The 22,500-nt window shown below is 49.2% G+C and overlaps 1 pseudogene across 1 annotated transcript in view; it reads right to left on the bottom strand.

Moving 5' to 3' along the window:
- Nucleotides 1-11,147: 11,147 nt before the first annotated feature.
- The window catches only part of LOC143300201 (uncharacterized), a 99,525-nt pseudogene continuing 88,172 nt past the window's right edge, over nucleotides 11,148-22,500 (bottom strand). Inside the window, exons 2-3 of the transcript XR_013057628.1 lie at nucleotides 13,666-14,189; nucleotides 11,148-13,068 (exon numbers count right to left, since the gene is read on the bottom strand). The product of XR_013057628.1 is annotated as an uncharacterized LOC143300201 (transcript). The remainder of the gene's footprint in view (nucleotides 13,069-13,665; nucleotides 14,190-22,500) is intronic.

The raw sequence follows: 22,500 nt of genomic DNA, 5'->3' as shown, positions 1-22,500 counted from the left end.
AAATTATTTGCACAGAGAAAGGTTGAAAACAGAAAAGTCGGCCAAGACTCTGGAAAAGTCTGATTCAGCCACACTAGAGAAACCAGTCACAAGAGCCAAAAAACAAAAAGAAGAAACAACACACACACACACACACACACACACACACACACATATATATATATATATATATATATATATATATATATATTTGTTCGTTTGTTTTTCGGTGATGACTTTTACGTCTGCTGTTGAATTTAAGCTACCCCAAAGGATTTTTTCTCGATTTCATTCACGTGGTCATTCATTCATTGCGAACCCCCCCATCCCCACCCCCCGTCACACACACACAAACAATTTCCGGGCAGCTCTCGGCGGCACGTGGCCTCACGGGTCATGGCGGAAATAAGGTGAGACACTTCTTCGTTGATTATGTCAATTCCAGCACGTGAAACATGGACCATTTCCACGATGTGGTGATAATGTGTGTGTGCGTGTGTGTGTGTGTGTGTGTGCGTGTGTGTGTGTGTGTGTGTTTGTGTGGTTGAGTGTGTGTGGGTGGGTGTGCTTCAGTGTGTGCGGGTGTGTGTGTTGTTGTGTGTGTGCTTGAGTGTGTGTTTGTGTGGGTGGGTGTGCTTGAGTGGGTGTGGGTGTGTGATGAGAGAGAGAGAGAGAGAGAGAGAGAGAGAGTGTGTGTGTGTGTGTGTGCTCGCCTTGCAGGTGAGAAGGAAGAAAAAGGGAAAAAGCGGAGGAAGATTGCATGGTGTGTCGATGATCCCATCCCTGGCATGCCTGAAAATTGCCTCGGATACTGGCTCCGAAATTTAGTTTGATGAAAAAGGAAATTACCTCCTGATTTCGATCGGTCGTTCTGTGGAGTTAGTTTCTTTCATTCTTTCTTCGTTTCTTTCATTTGTCCCTCTTTCTCTCTCTCTCTTTCTTTGTTTCTTTTTGAACATTGTGTGAACTTGTAATTGACTGACCGATGGGAGGGGGGTGGCAGAATGGTTAAGACGCTTATCTGCCAATAGATAGAGTCAATGTTCGAAAAAGGCCTGCGTTCGATTCCTGCTCCCGTCCTTTCTCCCACGTCAGTTTGACCTGGAAAATATTGATCCAACAAACAGAGCATCTAGTTATTCGGATGAGACGATAACTCGATGCAACACACATTTTTCTGCGCGCTGAAAGAGAACCCATGGCAGCGAGAGTTTGTCCTCTGGTAAGATAATGCAGTAGAATTCCACTCTGATAGGCACACACACACACACACACACACACACACACACACACACATATATATATATATATATATGCATGCACTCAAGGCTTGAATGAAGCGTGTTGGGAAAATCTTGAGAAACTGGAATGGAGAGACTGCCTGAATATCTCAGTTCTTGTTTTTTGTTGTTGTTGTTTTTTGTTGTTTGTTGTTGTTTTGCGGGTCCTCCATCCTCCCATTTTTTTCTCACTTTTTTGTGTTTGTTTCAACAGTGCTTCCCCAACCTCCCGTTTTTTTTGTTTTTTTGTTTTTTGTTTTTTTTTGGTGTTTTTTTTTTCTTTTTTTTTTCAGGCTCACTTTTTGTGTGTGGTTTAACAAGGGGTACTCATTGATCAATCCTTTTACATTTTTTTCGGCCCATTTCTTTTACTCTGTCTGTCCATCTCTCTCTTGGTGAGCAAGGATATGACGAGAGCTGTTAGAGGGTCCCGTCAGTCTGTAAATGATATACTGGATGTGAATCAGTGGGGTAGTACTTCACACACACACTCTCTCTCTCTCTCTCTCTCTCTCTCTCTGTCTTTCTCTCTGTCTCTCTCTCTCTTTCCAAAAATACTCTTCCGTTGGATGCATAACACAGCGCGGAATGATTGAAGACAGAAAGCGTGCACAGTCAGTCAGACTTGCCTATCACTGTGTGTTTCTTGAAGACTGACGAGTGTTGAATATGACTGTACTATGCACCAGACTCACGAACAGAAACCTGACCCACGCTGACACCATTCAGCGGAATTGGAAGCAGCACACAGCTAATGTGTGGCTTCACCGACGGACGCGAAAATATAGATTTAAATGGAATGCAACTGCATGACAATAAATATAACAGATTAGAAATAGAATATTAATCGCATTGTTTTTCGTGTGTGTATCAATGCCGTGTTATCACCAGCATATAGCAGTCACCGCGTTGGGCGATGGCATAGCTGATTAAAAAAACCGTGTAGCATTCCCTACTCGTCAGTGTTTGTTTCCATGGATACGATATTAATTATATATATATATATGTGTGTGTGTGTGTGTGTGTAAGTAAATTATCATGTTGCTACCAACTACACCCCCTCCCCTTCCATTTCCGACCAGCATCCCCCCCCCTCCTCCCCCCGCACCCCTCCTCCCACCTCCCTCCAAACTTGGTTGTTGTTCCCTTGAAGGTAATAATAACTTTGCAATTCATGTTTGTTTGTATTTTTCAGGGGCCGTTGGGGGGGGGGGGGGGGGGGGGGGGGGGGTTGGGGGGGGGGGGGGGGTAGGCGAGGGGTGGGAGGAGGGGGTAGAGGGTGTGTGCTACCATTGCTGTTGTTACCATGGATAACTTTGCAATCAGTCAATAATTCAGGAAGTTTAGGACATGTTTTTTTTTTTTTTTTGCCACCAGCACTCTCAGAAACACCCACCTCCCCAGCCCCTCCCCCCGCCCCCCCTCTGCTGTCGTTTCCATGGGTATCTATCTATCTATCTATCTATCTGTCTGTCTATCTGTGTGTCTCTCTGTCGTTTGGTTATGTTCACATTTCTTCCCCTCCTCTCTGGCGGATTGAACGTCCATGCCTGATTGTGAACACCACTCGTTTTGGAAAACTGTGGATATTGCCTCTCTCTCTCCATATATATATATATATATATATATATATATATATATATTGAGACAGAGACAGAAAGAATGCGAACGGTTTATTCATCAGGCCATGTCCCCTCATGAAGGGGTAAGTGCACGAAACACCATTTCAAAACATTTCAGAACAAAATCAGATTTCCGCAGCAGAATAATACTTGAAACGAGAAACTGTAGTTCATAACATACTACGAGGTTACATTTTTTCTCTTAAGTTTGAACGCTTTATATAAGAAACATGATGGATTACATGCGTCACGTGGTCTTGTGAGACAGAGAGAGAGAGAGAGAGAGAGAGAGAGCATACAATTCGCTTCCAGAGCTGAGGAAGACACGCTTTCAGTTTCACGTACCAACTGACACTTGTCCAATCTGAAGATAAACGGACACGGGGGGAGCACGTGCGCATGGATTGCGCGCATGAGCGTGCACACACACACACACACACACACACACCCCGACCGGTACTCGCTTCACCTCTGAGTTTGACAGCTACAAGATTAAGTGGAGGGGGTGGGGTGGGGGTGGCTTGGCTTGGGAATCTTCTCTCTCTCTCTCTTCCTCTTTTCTTCGTGTGAGGTCTTTCCATAGATGTGACACTGATTTAAAAACTTTTTTCGGGGGGCGGGGGGGAGGATGGGGAGGCGAGGGGGGTAGATCACTCTTACCCCACCCCCTCCCACTTCCCCTGTCAACTTTGCGATAAATTATTATCAGAAAATAGGGGCTTGTGTTGTGTCTGCCAGCTTGCTTACTGGTAACAAAATGGGTCCTTCTTGCCGCTGTGGTCGTTCTTAGGGGTGGGCTGAAAGGTGTGGTGGTGGGGATGTGGAAGTGGGTGGTGGTGGTGAACAATGATAAATCACATCCGTTTGTCTGCAGTGGGACAGGCAGGCTTGTGGTATGAATTTATAGTGGTGTGCCTGGGGATTTGGTGAGAGAGAGAGGCGAGGAGGGAGGGGGAAGGGGGCTTAGAGAGGGAAAGAAAGAGAGAGACGGGGGGAGGGGGGGGGGACGAAACGAAACGGGAGGTGTGTGTGGGTGGAGGGGTGATGAAAGGTGAGGGAGAGAGAGAGGGAGGAGGAGGTCATGGTTTAGCGAAGTGTCCGGCGCTGTGACAATGTGTCTGCCAAGAGTAACGTGTGTACGTGTGTGATTTGTCATCTTGTGCAGCTGAAGGTGTCCCAGTGTAGAGTGGGTCTGTGACTGTGTGATTCCTATCGTGGGGTCCAGTAGTGCAGACTGCTGTGGGAGCTTTATCGGCTTCTCTCTGTTGTCGTTCGATCATAGTTATTCCCACCATGACATTGTATTGCCGCGTGAAAAGTATAATTTTGTGATTTTTCAATAAAGAGTGGTAACTCTCTCTCTCTCTCTCTCTCTCTCTCTCTCCATAGACAAGGTACACAAGTTTCCAGTCAATCTGGGTTTGTTCCAGCGTCACCTTTTATTTACCCGTGTTCTTGCTGAATCGGTAGCATCAGCGGCATTGATTTGAAAGCTGTGTACCGAGAGAGTTCCCACTTTTTCTTGTTTGTTAACTCACTCAGTATGGCCAGTCCTCTCTTCTCCTCTGCACAGACCCCTCGGATGTCCAGTGGGTGGCTGAACGACACAACCTTTAGCTTCCTTCGTCAGAATTGTGGTATTCTTTGTCAACATTCACCTCTTCAGTATAAGAGCCTTATGCTTGCAATATTTTGATGATGGTAATTGGGGTGAAACGCTGTTAACGTCGTCTCTTTCGCTGTTCGTATGGAGAGAGTTAATCGTTTTCTCTCCTGGCCGCATTGTTCTTTCAGTTAGTTTCATACTTTGTGATTTTCTCTCTCATCTTCTAGACCCATCTTGCTTTTGATCTCAGTCAGTAAAACTCCTTGCACCTCCCCTCTCTTACCGCAGTTGATCTCCGGCAGAGATAAGTGATTATATTATATTTACACCATTTTCTGTCTGTTCTTCCGTTTTCGTAATTTTTGCATTCCAGACAATTTTCTTCCTTTTGTTTTGTTCTTTTCTTTTCATCGTTGTATATATATATATATATATATATATATATATATATATATATATATATATATATATATATATATATATATGATTATGCCATCGTCTTGGGTCTACCTTTCTTCAGCAGTAAATTTAAACACACATTTTCAGGTTCGGTCAATTATTTGATTGCTTTGTTTAGTTTTTTTACTTACCTGGAGGAAGGTGGCAGAATGGTTAAGACGCTCAGCTGCCAATACAGAGAGTCCGTGAGGGTGTGGGTTCGAATCCCGCTCTCGCCCTTTCTCCTAAGTTTGACTGGAAAATCAAACTGAGCGTCTGGTCTTTCGGATGAGACGATAAACCGAGGTCCCGTGTGCAGCACGCACTTGGCGCACTGAAAAAGAACCCATGGCAACGAGAGTGTTGTCCTCTGGCGAAATTACGTAAAATGAAATCCACTTTCATAGGTACACAAATATGTAAGCATGCACTCAAGGCCTGACTAAGCGCGTTGGGTTATGCTGCTGGTCAGGCATCTGCTCAACAGATGTGGTGTAGCGTGTATGGATTTGTCCGAACGCAGTGACGCCTCCTTGAGAAAGTGAAACTGAAACTGAAACTACTTACCTGATCTGTTTATGTCCTTTATAGTAATTTTGTCTTGTTTCGTTTTAGGGGGGCTAATGTTTTTGCAGGTGTACATATACCGACACGGTAGGCTTTCAGTGGCCTGTGGAGCCAGTTGCATTGCTCGGACGGAAGAGCCTAGTATGGTCGTAACCCGCTACTAACTGTGTGTAGTATGGAACTGACCAATGGCGTAGTTCGGTCAACATAGGCATTTGAGTCACGTGTAAGCGTCAAAAAGTTAGAACCAAGCAATGCAGCTAGCACCTGATGTGGTGTAGCGTGTGTATGCACCAGTTCGCACGCTTTGAGTCCGTTTGACGTCTCGCTGAAATTGAAACTGATTGTCTTGTTTTCTTGTTTCTCTCTCTCTCCCTCTCTCTCTCTCTCTCTCTCTCTCTGTCTCTCTGTCTCTGTCTCTCTGTGTGATTAATTTTCCGATCCTTTGCATCTTCGATGGTTCGTTTGTTTCCATCCATCACGCTTCCTCGATCGTCAATTCATTTTGTTTATCTCTTGGTTCGTTTGTTTGTTCGTTCAGTTTTACATTGTCTGTTTAACGAGTTTTCTCGTGTGCGTCTCTCTCTCTCTCTCTCTGTGTGTGTGTGTGTGTGTGTGTGTGTGTGTGTGTGTGTGTGTTTGGGTATCTACGTATGTAGTTATCATGTTATTCCTAGGGGTTCTTTTGGACAGTTAACCCCCCCCACCCCCACACGCCTTCAAAGGCTATGAAACAGACCTGTCTTTTGATTTAGAAAAAAAGAAGAAAAAAAAAAGGAGAAGCTTCAGGGGTTTAAACAGTGGGTGGGCAATGCTGGTGATTTTTTTCTCTCTCTTTTTTTTTTTTTTTATTTTATTTTTTTCGAAAGGCTTGGGTTAAAACGCAGTTAAAACCAGTGGCCGACTGGCACATTATTCCCTTTATAAAAGAAAAAAGAAAAAGAAGAGAGAGAGAGAGGGAAAGAAAAAAAAGAAGGAAGCTTCACGGGGTTAAACAGTGGGAGGGCAATGCTGGGGATTTCATCTTCTTCCTTTTTTTTCGTATTTAAAGGAGGAATATGCCAGTCGGCACCTGGTTTTAACTGCGTCCAGAGGGGGGACATTATGGGGAGAGGGTAGAGGGGGGTGGGGCTTGGGGTGGGTGGGTGGGTGGGGGGCTACTTAAGATGCGGAGACTTTTATCCCTAAGCACCACCGGAGGCTAGGCTCCGTTGTCAGTCATGAAACCCTCCAGGGGCCCCCTTTTTAAGGGATTAGGACAAAGATGGGGCCCGCTGTCTCCAACCTTTTTTTTTTTGAAAAGATAGGGAAGTATGGGGTAGGGGTCTAAAGGTTAGGGGTGTGGGGGTGGGGGGTGGGGGGGGGGGTTGGCTTATGGGCTGGTTGTGGTGGTGAGAAGGGGGTTTGGGGGAAAAGGGCTGGGGGGGGGGGGGGGGGGGGGAGAGAGGAAGGAAAGGGATGGTGGAGAGAGGTTAGGGTGGTTAATGTATTGTGGGGTGGAGTGATGTGGGATCAGACGAGTTGATATCATGATAGTGTCTTTCTTTTTTCTTTGCTTTTTTGGGGGTGGTGGAGGGTTGGGGTGGGGGTTGGATGGGTGACCTAGTTCTTTTCGGGAAGTCATCTTTTCATTTTTCCGTTGGTGGTTTTTTGGGGTTTTTTTTTCTCTGTCATCTTCTTATCTCTTCTCTTTCTGTCTGTATCTCTTAGTGTCTGCCTGTCTATGTATCACAACTACACGCCTGTACACACTCACATACGCGCGGGCTCGAACGCGCTGGCAGACAGGCAGGCTGGCGCGTGCGCACACACACACACACACACACACACACACAGAGGCAGATACGCACACACACACACACACACACACACACACACACACACACACACAGAGGCAGATACACACACACACACACACACACACACACACACACACACACACACACACACACACACACACACACACACACACACACACACACACACACACACACACACACACACACACACGTGCAGCAGCTTGAAGACAGAGATGTGGGACACCTTTCCCGTCACATTCTCCATAGGTCATAAACAAAAGCCAAGAATGATGACGATCATTATATGTGTGTGTGTGTGTGTGTGTGTGCGTGCGTTCGTGGAAGTATTCGTGTGTGTGTGTGTGTGTGTGACGACACACCTGCGTACGTGCTTGAGGGCACAGAGGCTTGTCTTTGTCATGCGCAGTTCAACAAGCTTGGACGCTGCAGACCCCATTTGTTTCCTTTTTCAGTTGTGAAGACTGGGAGGAAGGTGGCAGAATGGTTAAGACTCATATCCTGCCAATACAGAGAGTCCGTGAGGGTCTGGGTTCGAATCTCGCTCTCGCCCTTTTCTCAGGCCCAAGTTTGACTGGAAAATTAAACTGAGCGTTTAGTCATTCGGCTGAGACTGACGATGAACCGAGGTCCCCCGGTGAGAGCCAGCACGCTCCTTGCGCACTGATTGAAAGGAACCCGTGGCAATAAAAGTATTGTCCTCTGGCAAACTTCTGTAGGAGAACTCCACTCTAATAGGTCCACACACATCACACACACACACACACACACACACACTTATATATATATATATATGTGTGTGTGTGTGTGTGTATATATATATATATATATATATATATATACAAGCACCCAAGGTCTGATAAAGTGCGTTGGATTATGCCGCTGGTTTGGCATCTGCCTAGCAGATGTGGTGTAGCGTATATATATATATATATATATATATATATCGATTTGTCCGAACGCAGTGACCCCTCTTTGAGAAACTGAAAGTTAAAACTGTGAAGAATGGTGTACAATCACTTGACAAGAATACATTACATGAGAAAGGAAACTCGCAGATGGGTGTACAATCACTTGACAAGAATACATTACATGAAAAACGAAACTCGCAGATGAACCGTAAATGGCAGGTATTTATTTCTTTATTCCACGAGATAGGACGTTGACAAGCAATAATCGTTATGTTCAGGAACACAGCATCGTCACAGCGTGATGAATGAAACACCATGTTAACAATGATAATAATAATAATAATACTTATCGATCTGACCCTTATGACCTGCTATAACTTTTCTTCTTTTTTTCTGCATTAGCGTCACTAGCGAAAGAATTTACTGAACAACCATGACAATGCATGTGTTGTTTTTAATCTTGTGAGAAAAAGAGAGAGAGATGGGGGCGAGGAAGAGAAAGAGAGGGAGAGAGACTGAGACACAGAGAGAGAGAGTGTGTGTGTGTGCGTGCCCGCGCGCCGAGCGGATATATATATATATATATATATATATATATATATATATATATATATATATATATATATATATATAGTGATAAACTCTAGGGAGAGCTGGACAGTACAAGGTCTTCAGAGAAGAAGCCGCCCCTCTCAGTCAAGTGTTTCGGCCCTTAACTCCTCACACTCTAAGGGGGCCGGGCTGCACCCAGGTCATGACTCCTGGATGCCCTTGTATTGCCACCCTTTCTTCTTTTTTCCCTGGTCCTCAGCAGGTTCGAACCCACGCCTTGTAATTCATATCGTGTCGAGTTTCTACGCCAGACAAAAGATGATGCCTTCATGTGTTGTTCTCCCAGTCTGGCACAACGTCAGCCGTGAATTCTCCCTAACGGTCCTGTGAGCAGTCCCCCTCTCCCCCATCACTAACGTACTCCCTTTCCCATCCCCAGGACAGCCATGTGATATTGGCAGCCATTTCGCCCATTCAGTACCGGTACTGGGCAAGGCGGTCAGTGCGCATTACCGGTAATGGGCAGGGAGTGGGCAGTGTCCGTCCCAAACGCTTTCCCTTGGCTCTGTGTGTGTGTGTGTGTGTGTGTGTGTGTGTGTGTGTGTGTGTGTGTGAAGTTAAAGATTGATAGAAGAACGTCAGAATAAACACACGAGAAGTAAAGGCTGTACAGAACTTACACCTGTAGCTTTCGGCTGCCGTCCGGCTGCCATTACCTTCAGCAAGATCCCAAGAGAAGACTGACGAGAACTGTGTCCACGCTGATCCAATGCCTTCCTGCCCATCCTGCTGGGGTGTCATGTTATCTGGCCGATGACCCCTTACCCTGGACCCCTTTTTATTTCTGTAATATTATGTACATGTGCATATTACAAGATTTGTAATGCGTGCTTATCGTGTGTATCTTTTTTCCCCCCCACACATTATAAACACGATGTTGTTTTCTACATGAAAAGAAAGTCGTTGTTTAGCTTTGTAATCATTCGGAAATTGGTGACGTGTGTGTGTGTGTGTGTGTGTGTGTGTGTGTGTGTGTGTGTGTGTGTGTGAACGTGCGTACGTGTGTGTGTGCTTGTGTGTGTGTATGCGCGCGCGTATGTGTGGGTGTGGTTATTATTTAAACATGATAACCGACATCTAGTGAGATGCTTCAAGTAAAACGGGTATATATTATGATCATTTACAAAACGGGCCACTGGCATTTCAGTACATTCAGTCTCGAACGTTTTGCCAGACGAAGACAGGATTAAGAAATAATGATTATAACAGTTACAATCGGTGTCTGTTCTTCTTTCGGGCTCATGAACTATTTACAAGCTACACATATGAAATGTACTCTAATTTATTCATTTATTTAGTATTACTCTTTTTATCCTATCGACCAATGGTTATGAACAAGATACACTCTCTACAATATATCTTACCTTGGCTCAATGACTATTCACAACCTAAACGCTCTACACAATTCCTACACTGCAGTATGATGAACGATTATTAATCACAAAGTGAATAATTAATTATGTATGCTACTGTGTTGCTTTTATGTCCATGTCAGCACTCACAAGATATATATATATATATATATATATATATATATATATATATTGACAGAATAAAACACACCAGTATACTGTACAAAAGCACAATTGCACCGACACTGAATCGAATCGCCGCAACTCAGGAGGGTCAGTTTGAAACTAACCGATTTTTTTAATTATTTTAATCCACTGTTCATATGTTCCTTGCACCGTTTTGGAAGTGTCCACGAAGAACTGTCATTTCGTGTTCCATGTTTGTCGCAGTTCGTTTTATTTTGTAATCATAAGCAACAGTAGCACATCGTATGAGCGTCGGTGAGAAAAGTGAAAGTTCTTTGTGTCCGAACATGATTACAAGATACGGAAATATCTTAATAATAACGTATTGAAATTAGCATTAGAATTTAGAAGTATTAACACACACACAAAAAAAAAAGAAAAAAAAAAGAAAGGGAAAAAACAAAAAACAGTTAGCAAGTTATCTTGAATGTAAAGCTTTTTTTGAGGGGTGGTGGGATGGAGGGGCGGGGGGAGGGTGGAAGAGGGAGGGGTGGGGTCGCACACTTTCTGTAGATAACATCCTTTTTTTTTTCTTCTTTTTTCTTCTTTTTTTTTTTTTCCCTTGGTGACTCCTGACTCCACATTACGTGATTTTTTTTTTTCTTCTTTTTTCTTCTTTTTTTTTCCCTTGGTGACTCCTGACTCCACATTACGTGATTTTGGCTTCAGAACAACTGTTTCTTTTCAGGTTGGGGACGGGAGGGGGGGGGGGGGGGGGGGGTGAGAAGAAAAGAAGGCTAATCATCTGTTCATCATTGTGTGTGTGTGTTGTTGTTGTTGTTGTTGTCTTCTTTGTTCGTGTGCTTGTTCGTGTGACGGGTGCGGGGGATTTACACAGGCACGTGCCTGCCCATGCCATCATCATCGTCACCACCATCATCATCATCAGCACTGTGGTGGCGGCGATGGTCGGGAGGCGTGTACCCCTCCGAGGACTGCTGAGGACGACCACCAGCACCACCGCGCCGCCTTCCCTGAGAGCCCTCGCTGGCGTGGCGGGCGTCCTCGTCGCTCCTGAGGAAGACGGCGTACTTGAGCTCCTTGTCCTTGTCCACGTAGGCGATGAGCAGCGAGGGCCACAGGCCGTCGGCTAGGCGGGACTCGATCAAGAGGGCGGTCTGCGGCCTGGTCAGCCCGCCCTGGAAGTGCCAGCGGGGCTTGCTCTCGTTGGTGAAGACGGCGGCGAAGCGGGCTCTCCCTTGCAGCTGGTAGGCGTCCAGGAAGGAGAGGGTCCTGCCGTGGTCGGCGTTGAGCAGCACGGTCCTCTCCAGCTTGCCGTCGCTCAGGCGGTAGTAGTTCTTGAAGTCGACGGGCTTGCTGTGCGGGGTCTGCAGGAAGACGAAGGACAGGTGCTCCTCCTTGTCGTCCCGGCGCGGCAGCACGCTCTGCACCAGCGGGTGGAAGAGCTTCTCGTGGTACATCTGCACCAGCTTGTCGTAGGGCTCGGGCAGGTGGTCGGTGCCGTACTTGAGCTGCGTGTCGGTGGGGTAGGCGTGCTTGCGGAAGACGGCCAGGAAGGTGTAGCCGTCGGCGTGCGACTGCGAGTGGTAGCTCTGCAGGAAGGTGAGGTTGTAGCCGCGCCGCTCGTTGTGCAGCTTGCGGGACAGCAGGTGCTTCTCGCTCAGCCCGTGCTCCACCCGGAAGTCCACCTCGGCCTCCGTGGTGCTGGTCGTCAGGCGGCAGACGAGGAGGAAGCTGGTGCGGCGGCGGTGGGTGTAGGGGGAGACCCAGCGCACGTTGTAGCCCTCCTGCCGCGCGGCGCTCAGGTAGGCGTCCAGGTGGTGCTCGTCCACCCGGAACTTCACCAGCACGTCGTCAGCCCGCGCTGGCGGCGTCCACGTCGGACAGGTCATGGACGAAGCTGTTCCTCACCGACTCGTCCCGGACCACCCCGCCCAGCTCCCGCATGAGGTCGCGCGTCTTGTGCCGCAGGTGGTGCAGGTGGTTGCCGTGCAGCAGCACCACCCAGGTGTCGGGCAGGGCGCCGTCTTTGCCGCGGTCATCGTCGCGGTCGGCCAGCAGGTCGTGGAAGAGCAGGGCGTCGTGGGCGTGCGGGTCCCCTTCCTGCCAGACGGCGCCGCGAGTGTCGGTTCGGAATCCGGCGCACACCCAGCTCTCGCCGCGCCGCACGGGCACCATGTCCTGCCGCTGCAGCAGCAGCTCCAACGAGGCGTCGGTCAGCACCTCGTCGCCGTCGAAGACGCAGCGGGCGAAGCGGGCCATGTCGAAGACGTTGGAGTACCAGCCCAGGGCCGAGTCTACGGAGACGGGGTCCAGGGTGTCGAAGAGGTCCAGCCCTTCGTCCAGCTTCCTCTCCAGCAAAGGGGTGTCCTCACGGGGCACGTCCTCGTCCAGCCTGTGGCCCCGGCGCCGCAGGGAGGAGGCGGTGGTGCCCCCTCCGGCGGGGTCCCCCAGGTGCGTGTGCCACATGCCGCAGGGCTTGAGGACGAACTTTTTGACGTAGTCCCCGTAGCTCATGCCCGAGACCTCCTCCACCAGGCCGGCCCAGCACCAGGTAGCCCAGGTTGGAGGGCACCACCCGGGTGCCCGGGCTGTAGTGCAGGGGCCGGGAGAGGGCGTAGCGGATGAGGGCGAGGGGGTCGAGCGGGGTGGGCAGGTGGAGGAGGCGGGCCAGGTTGGGCACGGCGTGGCCCCGGGCCTGGTACACCTGGTTCAGCAGCGGGTCGTACAGGGGGGCCTGGGGCACACAGAGAGACACACACTCATGTAGAGACACATACACACACAATACACCACACCACACACACACACACACACACATACACACAAACACATACACACACACACATACATACACATACACACACATACACACACACACACGCTCACACACACAGACACACACACAGACACACACAAACACATACACACACACACACACATACACACACATACACATACACACACACACACACACACACACACACACACACATTGATTCAGCCCATCTGTCTCCCTTCGTCACCCCTCTCCTTTCGTTTTCTCTCTCTTGTTACTCTCCTACCACCCCCCACTCCTGTGTGTGTGTGTGTGTGTTCATCTTTGACTTGTGTCTTCCAGAACAGCCATCTGCACGATAGAACTACCCCCCTCCTCCCCTCCCTCTTTCAGATAATCCTTCCCCAGTATTCTCCCCCCCCCCCCTCGCCCCCGCCTCCCCCGCGACCCCCCTCTCGAAATACACCCACTTTCCCTCAACCTGTGCTCTCTCATTTTACACACACACACGCACGCACGCACGCACACACACACGCACACACACACACACACTCACCACAGTGGGGTCCCAGCCGGCGCTGTGCCTCAGGAGGTGGCCCACCGTGACGTCAGCGAGCCGGGGGTCGGCGCCCCTCCACCCTCCTCCTCCAGCCAGGCTCCCCCCACCACCACCACCACCACCACCCTGGGCGGCAGCGGCGGAGGCAGGGTCTCCTCCGGCCAGGGGCGTGAGGGCGCTCAGGATCCCCCTCTCGCCGAACACCTTGTCGTCCAGGTCCAGCAGCCCTTGCTGGGCCAGCCTCAGCACCGCCACCGCCGTCAGGCTCTGGGAGAGCGCCGAGACGGGCGTCCTGGCCCCGACCTTGACCTCGGTGCCGTCGCGCGTCAGCCCGTAGCCCTTGGCCAGGAGGAGGCGCCCGTCCTTGAGGGCGGCCACCGAGCCCCCCGTGTAGTTGTGGTCGCGCAGGAAGCGTCGGAAGGCGGCGTCGAAGGCGGCGGTGTTGTGGTGGAGGTGGTGGTGAGGGGGTTTCTGGGCGTGGTGCTGGTGCTGGGGGGGTGTCGTTGGGTTGCCGGTGACTCCTGCCGGTGGGGAAAAAAGCGCAAAATAGAGTCCAGGGAATGAGAAGTATGAAGGTTGATGGTTGTGTGTAATGAATTGTTACTTTCAACCTACCCCCCCCCCCCCCCTTTTTTTTTTTTTTTGCACACACACACACACACACACACACACACATATTTTTGTTAATCTGTACAACTGCAGTATACTGTTGTGTCAAGAGAGAGACGGTCATCCTTGCAGGAGTTTGGCTTTGTAGTTTTTTTGTTTGTGTGTTGTTGTTTTGTTTTTTGGTGTTTTTTTTTCAAGTTCGTACAAACCATTGACGACAGCGGAAAACCTTTCTGGGTGTGTACATAATAATATATCCATATATAGGACATGTATACAAACTGTGTACACGTGTGTCATCATGTTGAAAAAAACAACAACAACAACAACAACACATGAAGACCAAGAGCTTTGTGTCCAGAGCTCACCAACCACTAACCCCCACCCACCCTCACCACCCCCTCCAACAACACAGTCCTCACCAACCACTAACCCCCACCCTCCCTCACCACCCCCTCCAACAACACAGTCCTCACCAACCACTAACCCCCACCCTCCCTCACCACCCCCTCCAACAACACAGTCCTCACCAACCACTAACCCCCACCCTCACCACCCCCTCCAACAACACAGTCCTCACCAACCACTAACCCCCACCCACCCTCACCACCCCCTCCAACAACACAGACCTCACCAACCACTAACCCCCACCCTCACCACCCCCTCCAACAACACAGTCCTCACCAACCACTAACCCCCACCCTCCCTCACCACCCCCTCCAACAACACAGTCCTCACCAACCACTAACCCCCACCCTCCCTCACCACCCCCTCCAACAACACAGTCCTCACCAACCACTAACCCCCACCCTCACCACCCCCTCCAACAACACAGTCCTCACCAACCACTAACCCCCACCCTCACCACCCCCTCCAACAACACAGTCCTCACCAACCACTAACCCCCACCCTCCCTCACCACCCCCTCCAACAACACAGACCTCACCAACCACTAACCCCCACCCTCACCACCCCCTCCAACAACACAGTCCTCACCAACCACTAACCCCCACCCTCACCACCCCCTCCAACAACACAGACCTCACCAACCACTAACCCCCACCCTCACCACCCCCTCCAACAACACAGTCCTCACCAACCACTAACCCCCACCCTCACCACCCCCTCCAACAACACAGTCCTCACCAACCACTAACCCCCACCCTCACCACCCCCTCCACCAACACAGTCCTCACCAACCACTAACCCCCACCCTCACCACCCCCCTCCAACAACACAGACCTCACCAACCACTAACCCCCACCCTCACCACCCCCTCCAACAACACAGTCCTCACCAAACCACTAACCCCCACCCTCACCACCCCCTCCAACAACACAGTCCTCACCAAACCAAGACCCAAAGCCCTGAACTTACGTACTGGCTTCGGAGAAAAAAAAAACCTGAGGGGAGGGGGTGTTGGGGGACTGGGGGGCAGGGGGGGGGGAATTGTCTCCCAAAGTCTGTAGACTTCTTAACTTCTCTCTAAAACAGGATGGAAAGCTGGGAATTGTGGAGGTAAAGTGGGGGATGGTAGAAGGTGGGGCGGAGGGTGGGAGGTGTCTCCCAAAGCTTCTAGACTTCTTAACTTCTCCCTAAAACAGGATGGAAGACAGGGAAGTGTGGAGGTGATGTGGAGGGTGAGAGGAGAAGGGGTGTGTGTGGGGAGGGGGGGGGTTGTCTCACACAGCCTGTAGACTTAACTTCTCCCTAAAACAGGATGGAAGACAGGGAAGTGTGGAGGTGATGTGGAGGGTGAGAGGAGAAGGGGTGTGTGTGGGGAGGGGGGGGGGGTTGTCTCACACAGCCTGTTGACTCAACTTCTCCCTAAAACAGGATGGAAAGCTGGGAAGTGTGGAGGTAAAGTGGTGGGTGAGAGGAGAAGGGCGGTGGGGAGTTTAGTGTGATGGATCAGTACGGTACGCTCTTTAAAAGAGAAAAGATGAGTACACACACACACACACACACACACACACACACACACAAACGAACAAACAAACAAAAAAACCGTGCTGTCAGCAGTGGCGTTGTTGCCATCAGTGTAATGGTTGCCTGCTGAAAGATGGTTCCAGAACACACATGTAGCGTAGAAATGTTTTGCAGTCTGGGCCATGCCCGCAAGCAACAGCAGCAACAGCAGCAGCAACAGTACTGGTGGTAGTATTCATCTCTTCTCATAGGGTCTCTGGCAGGGGTTTCTAATAAAGTAACATTATTCTCACTCGCTTGTCAGGAGGCGCAAACTCCGCTCCCACAAATTGTGTGATCGCGTGTATTGTATGAGCGCTTCCGTGCGTTGTTGTGGCCTTCACTTTAACGTCTTTCCACTTGAAGTGATATTAGACGGAATAAAAAACGTGGGGGTAGGGGTTGTGGGAGGGGGAGGGGTAAAAGTGTGTGTATGTGTGGAGGGTGAATAGGGAGAGACAACGCTAGGGAAAATGGAAACGTTATAAACGCCAACATCAAACAAACAACTATAATACATGTCTCATGGGACTACGCAGCAAACCTTCTGCAATAACAATTAACATATTGGAATTGTTAATAACACATTCAAAAGAACTTTTGGTGAAGTCTGGCAAAAAACATTTTAGATTCTGACATTCGAATATTACATGGTTGCTAGAAATATGTACTCCACATATGCATCTGACATCTTTGCAGAACTTATTTATAAAAGGGTTCAGTTTTATCCTGTTTGATAATGTATGAATCTGCCTTAATCTTATTGAATTACTGTATGTATTTGACTGATTGATAGTTCCCGGTTGTTGAACATTAATTACACTGTGGTTTAAAGCTTTGCCGTTTTCCTGGTATAGTTCTCTGACTTTGTTCCACGATGTTTTTTCTAGTATTCGGTAACCCTCTTGTATTCGTTCAGGCGTGCTCATGTGACGCGTGCACATTTTCTGCCTGTCTGTCTGTCTGTCTGTCTGTCTGTCAGCGTCTTTCTCTTTCGTTCTCTCTCAACCATGATATCAAGTGTTCTGGATCCATGGACTGCTGTCTGTCTGTCTGTCTGTCTGTCTCTCTCTCTCTCTGTGAGGACTGGATGTTAAAAAAAAAAAGTAGTAATGCTTAATCTTTTCTCTCTCTGGCCTGACAAACCATCCTGCGTCTCTCTGTCTCTCTGTCTGTCTCTGTCTCTCTGTCTCTGTCTCTCAGTCTCTCTCTCTCTCTCTCTCTGGTTGGTGGCCTCGACTGAAGTAACTTGTATCCATCCACATCAGCAGACACGCCGAGACTGTACACGTGTAGATTATCATTGCTGTGTAATGCTTATGACTGAAGTGCGGAGGGAGGTTGTGATTATTGCGTGAATGTGTGTGTGTGTGTGTGTGTGTGTGTGTGTGTGTGTGAAGAGAGGTTGCGTGTCAGTTTTTCACGTGGTGATAACATCATGTTGCTTACTTCAGTAAACCATTTGAGTCTGGAGTCTCCACTCCAGTCTTCCCTACTGTCTTCCTCTAGCGCCGCCCCCACATCTGTCTCTCTCTCTCTCTCTGTCTCTCTCTCTCCCACCCCTCTCCCCCCCTCTCTCTCTCTTTCCTCCCTCACCTTATCTTCCCGATCCGTTCCTCTTAATTAACCCTCTTGCACTCACACACACACACACAGTCGAACACTAGGAAGTGTTTCCCTGAGAACCAAGTGAATCCAAGAAGGGTTAATTAACTAACTTCCAGCTCCAGTGCTCTGCTGAGCCACGCACACGAACGGCATGAAAGCGCCGGCAGTGGAAGGAAGCAAACCGTCCACTCGACCTGTCCGTCTCGGTTGGTCTCTTATCTTTCAGGAGTTGGTCAAACTTGTAGCCCAGTGACGAAAAAAATAGCAGGGGAGGGTGGTGGTGGTGGTGCTTGGGGTGTGGAGGGGGTGGGTGATGGTGATGGATCGACACCACACGTTCTTGGTGTTCTCCCCTGAAAGATTGGCTGTGCAGTCTGTCGGTCGCGGTGTAGTGTGTGTTTCTTTTCATTCGCTGGTTCTAATTGTTTGATCCCTGGGAGAGAACAGGTTGTGTGTGTGTGTGTATGTGTGTGTGTGTGTGTGTGTGTGTGTGTGTGCTTTGCTTAGTCCTGGCAGGGATATTTTGGTTTTTATGCATGTTCTGGTCAGATCATGACAATCTGTTTATCCACCTATCCCCTTACCCCCCAGAGTTTCCAAAATACACGTGTATGTTCCCAATGGTTTGTCTGAGGGTTCACGAACTCGTTCACTCAAATTGATACTATCTTGCGCATAGCCGCTCAGTCCGTTGTGATCGTTGTACATGCACACACAGTATGTAGGTCTTCTGTCTTTTTACCTGGTCTGCCTGTCTGGCTGGCTGTCACTTGGAGTTTTCCGCGGAGACATGGAAAGGTTTCCTCTCTCTGAATGTCTGTCTGTTGGGCTTATATCAGAGATTGGACGTCATGCATTCGGCGGGCCGGACTGACACTGTGAAGAGACCAACATGAAGGAGAAGAAGAAGAAGAAGAAGAAGAAGAAGAAGAAGTAGAAGAAGAAGTAGAAGAAGAAGAAGAAGAAGTCAGAGTCTGACATAAACTTACAGTTGAGCCAACACAAAGTAACAGCAAGGTGAGAGCTGTGTGGTCAGTGGTTACTCCACTGCAATGGGAATTCATTTACGGCTTAAGTCTTTTTGTGAAGGACTATGACTCATAAAGCAGGAGGCAAGATTGCTCTGGCTCAGTCTTAGTGTTGCAGCCTTTGGGGCTGGTTGGCCTTTGGGAACCATCCCCCGATGCCGACTGTCCTAAAACTCTCTCGGCCGAGAGAGTGTTGATGTAACTTGGGCAAGACACTCTCCACAATGATCCAGTTCCCTTCCAAATAGAACAGCAGTTGTCTCCCACTGCTGTTCTGATGGTGAATCGTCGGACACTGACGACAGACTGTACATACATGTCTAACTGCCTGTCTCAGTGTGGCTTGCTCCCTGCTCTGCATCTTCACCCGTGTCTCTCTGCCTCCCTCCCCATCAATCCCCACCCGCCACCATCGCCTCCATTGTTCCAGACACATAGCTCACCCGTACTACCTGCTGACTCGTCGAGAGCAGGTAGCCATTTTCAGGCTCAGGACAGGCCACAACCGCCTGAAACACCACCTCCGTATCGACGACACAGAGCAGTGCCCCTGCAAAACAGGCAGCCAGACAACAGAACATCTGCTGCAGTCCTGCCCGCTCCACCAAGCGCTCCGAGAGAAAACCTGGCCCCACCCAATCCCAGCGGCCCGGAAGCTCTACGGAGGACTGGAGGACCTGCGACGTACTGCCGCCTTCGTGGAGGAGACGGGGGAATCCATCTGATAAATGACGAACGAAGACAACAACAACAACAACTATCAGGTCTAAGAGCTGGATTACCGGTGAGAGCGTAGGAGAGGCAACAAGACAAGCACTCAATCCGATCTTGTCTTGCTCTGCTGACTTGCACACACACCCTGTTACTTTTTGGGGGGTTTGTCTCTCTTGACGTGGCTTGTGACGAACACAGTTCGTCAGTGAAGAGTGATGGAGGTGAGGGTGGTGGTGGTGGGGTAGGGGTGCCTGGAGGTGGAGGAGGAAGAAAAAGAGAGTGTGCTGGTTCGACACGGCACGTTATTGACGTTCTCCCCCCATCCACCCCCCCTTTCCCCCTCCAGCCCCCCCTCCCTACCCCACCCCCAACCCCCCCAGAAAATAAGAAGAAATAAAAAGAAAGGTTGGCTGCTGTCAGTAATGACGTGTGTTTCCTGTCGTTCGCTGCTTTGTACAGTTTATCCCCCTTGACTGTAGAGTTTATCCCCCTTGACTGTAGAGTTTATCCCCCTTGACTGTAGAGTTTATCCCCCTTGACTGTAGAGTTTATCCCCCTTGACTGTAGAGTTTATCCCCCTTGACTGTAGAGTTTATCCCCCTTGACTGTAGAGTTTATCCCCCTTGACTGAGAGCAGCTTTGTTTTCTTTGTGGTCTGTTATCTTAGGTACACCGAAAGCTGGAAAAAGGGTTATTTTCGGTATACGCTGTATACACATACTATATGACGCATGAAACTTTGCTGGCTGGCTCAAGGTCGCGGTTATCTGTACCTTTTCCTTTCTTTCTATGGCCCAGGTTTCTTACAATCAGAGTGTAACTCCCATGTCAAGAGTTCCATGCTCTTTGCACGTTAATTTGATTTGTGTGAATGCGTGCGTGCTTGCGTGTTTTCGTTTTGTTCAGGTATTCACATGTGCATGCGTTGGGGGGTGGGGGTGGGGGTGGGGCGTGTTTGTCGGCGAGTCTATCACCATTTGAATGTTCTGGCAACAATATGGACTGTTCTCCGCTCTTTCTCTCCCTCCCTCCCTCCCTCCCTCCCCACCTTCCCCTAACACCTTGAGTGTTCCGAACATACCATTACGTCTCCAGCGGTCCCTGCTAATAATACGGCTTTGGGGCGGAAATTTTCTCTCTAGCATTACATGAAGCCCAACAGAAGAAGACAGAAGGAGAGACAGACAGACAGACAGAGAGGGTCAGACAGACAGGGACAGAGAGAGAGAGGGGAGAGGGGAGGGGTGAAGAGGGAAGGGGGGGGGGGCGGTCGGGAGCTGAGTGAGATGGCTGGGCAAAGCACGTTCTTGACGTTCTTCTTCCTCATAGGATGGGCTTGCCTTCCTGGCAGCGTGTAGTAATATATTTTCACCTTATGTTCGCTGTTTTTCCGAGTTCACTGCCGTGCCTGCGGTGTGTTCAGTGACTGTGATTGGTTTGCTTCTCCAGCGAGAACAACCTTCTGTTCTTCTGCAAAGTAGCTGGGTCTTTAAAAGGTTGTTTTTTTTTTTTTTCTGGCCATGACGAGGGGTATTTTAGGGCATGTCTACGATGCGGAAAGCTTACTGACTACAACTGTGCCAGCAAAGCTCGCGGGTATCTGTCTAGCTCTCTTCTTCGTGTTTTTGTTGTTGTCGTTGTTGTTGCTTTTTTTTGTTTTGTTTTTTTCCGCCGACTTTTTCCTGGTATATATATATATATATATTGCCGCCGCTTTCTTGCCTGCAGCTCTCTGCACTCATCCACGCGAAATACACGTCCGCGTCCACGCTTGGAAAGGCATCCATCCGCTTAAGTGTGCTCTGGTGCGCGAGAAAGTTCGGGATTTTTTTGTGTGTGTTTTGTTTTTGGGGTTTTGGGTTTTTTTTCCGTCTGTCTGTTTGCCTGCCTGTGTGTGTCTCTCTCCCTCCCTCTCAAATCTCTCTTTCTCCGTCTCTCTCTCTCTAACTCACGATGAGTTGTAGAGAACTGGATTGCTCTCTCTCTCTCTCTCTCTCATTTATGAGGAGTTCTAAAGAAATGGGCTGCTTTCTCTCTTTCTCTCTCTCTCTTTCTCTCTCTCTCTCTTTCTTTCTCTCTCTCTCTCTCTTTTTCTCTCTCTCCCTTTCTCTCTCTCTCTCTCTTTCTCTCTCTCTCTCTTTCTCTCTCTCCCTTTCTCTCTCTCTCTCTCTCTCTCTCTCTCTCTCTCTCTCTCTCTCTCATTTATGAGGAGTTCTAAAGAAATGGGCTGCTTTCTCTCTCTCTCTTTCTCTCTGTCTCTCCCTCTCTCTCTCTAACTCATCAGGTGTTGTGGACTTTTCTCTTTGTACCTCCCATCTTTCTCTCTCCGTCCATTGCTTCATCCTTTCCGGGAACCCTTTCTCCTTCCCACCTCTCTCTCTCTCTCTCTCTCCATTAACATCGCTAGCGTTCCACACACACACACACACACACACACACACACACACACACACAAAGAGAACAACCCAAGGGCTGACCGGGAAGCCCAGATAAAAAGAGAGCAGCAGCAGAAGAAGAAGAAGAGGAAGAAGAAGAAGAAGAAACAGACCAGCCACTCGATCTGTCTTGAGCACTCTGCTGCTGTCTGAGCCTTTAGGGCTTTGTCTCCTAACTTGTAGCCCAGTGACGAAAACAGCAAGAAAGAGGAGGGAGGGGAGGTGGGGGCAAGGGAGGGGGGGGGAGTTGAAGGGGACGGATGGACACCACACGTTCTGGATGTTCTGTGTGTTCTCTCCTAAGGGGCTGGCCGTGCAGTCGGTAGCGTTTCCCTGAGAATTGGAATTAACTCTGACGGGCGCAATAGCCGAGTGGTTAAAGCGTTGGACTGTCAGTCTGAGGGTCCCGGGTTCGAATCACGGTGACGGCGCCTGGTGGGTAAAGGGTGGAGATTTTTTACGATCTCCCA

The sequence above is a fragment of the Babylonia areolata genome, chromosome 26 (genome assembly GCF_041734735.1).
Source record: "Babylonia areolata isolate BAREFJ2019XMU chromosome 26, ASM4173473v1, whole genome shotgun sequence".
Lineage (NCBI taxonomy): Eukaryota > Metazoa > Mollusca > Gastropoda > Neogastropoda > Buccinidae > Babylonia > Babylonia areolata.
Note: the sequence above shows the minus strand (reverse complement) of the source record. Positions and strands in the feature narration are given on the sequence as shown.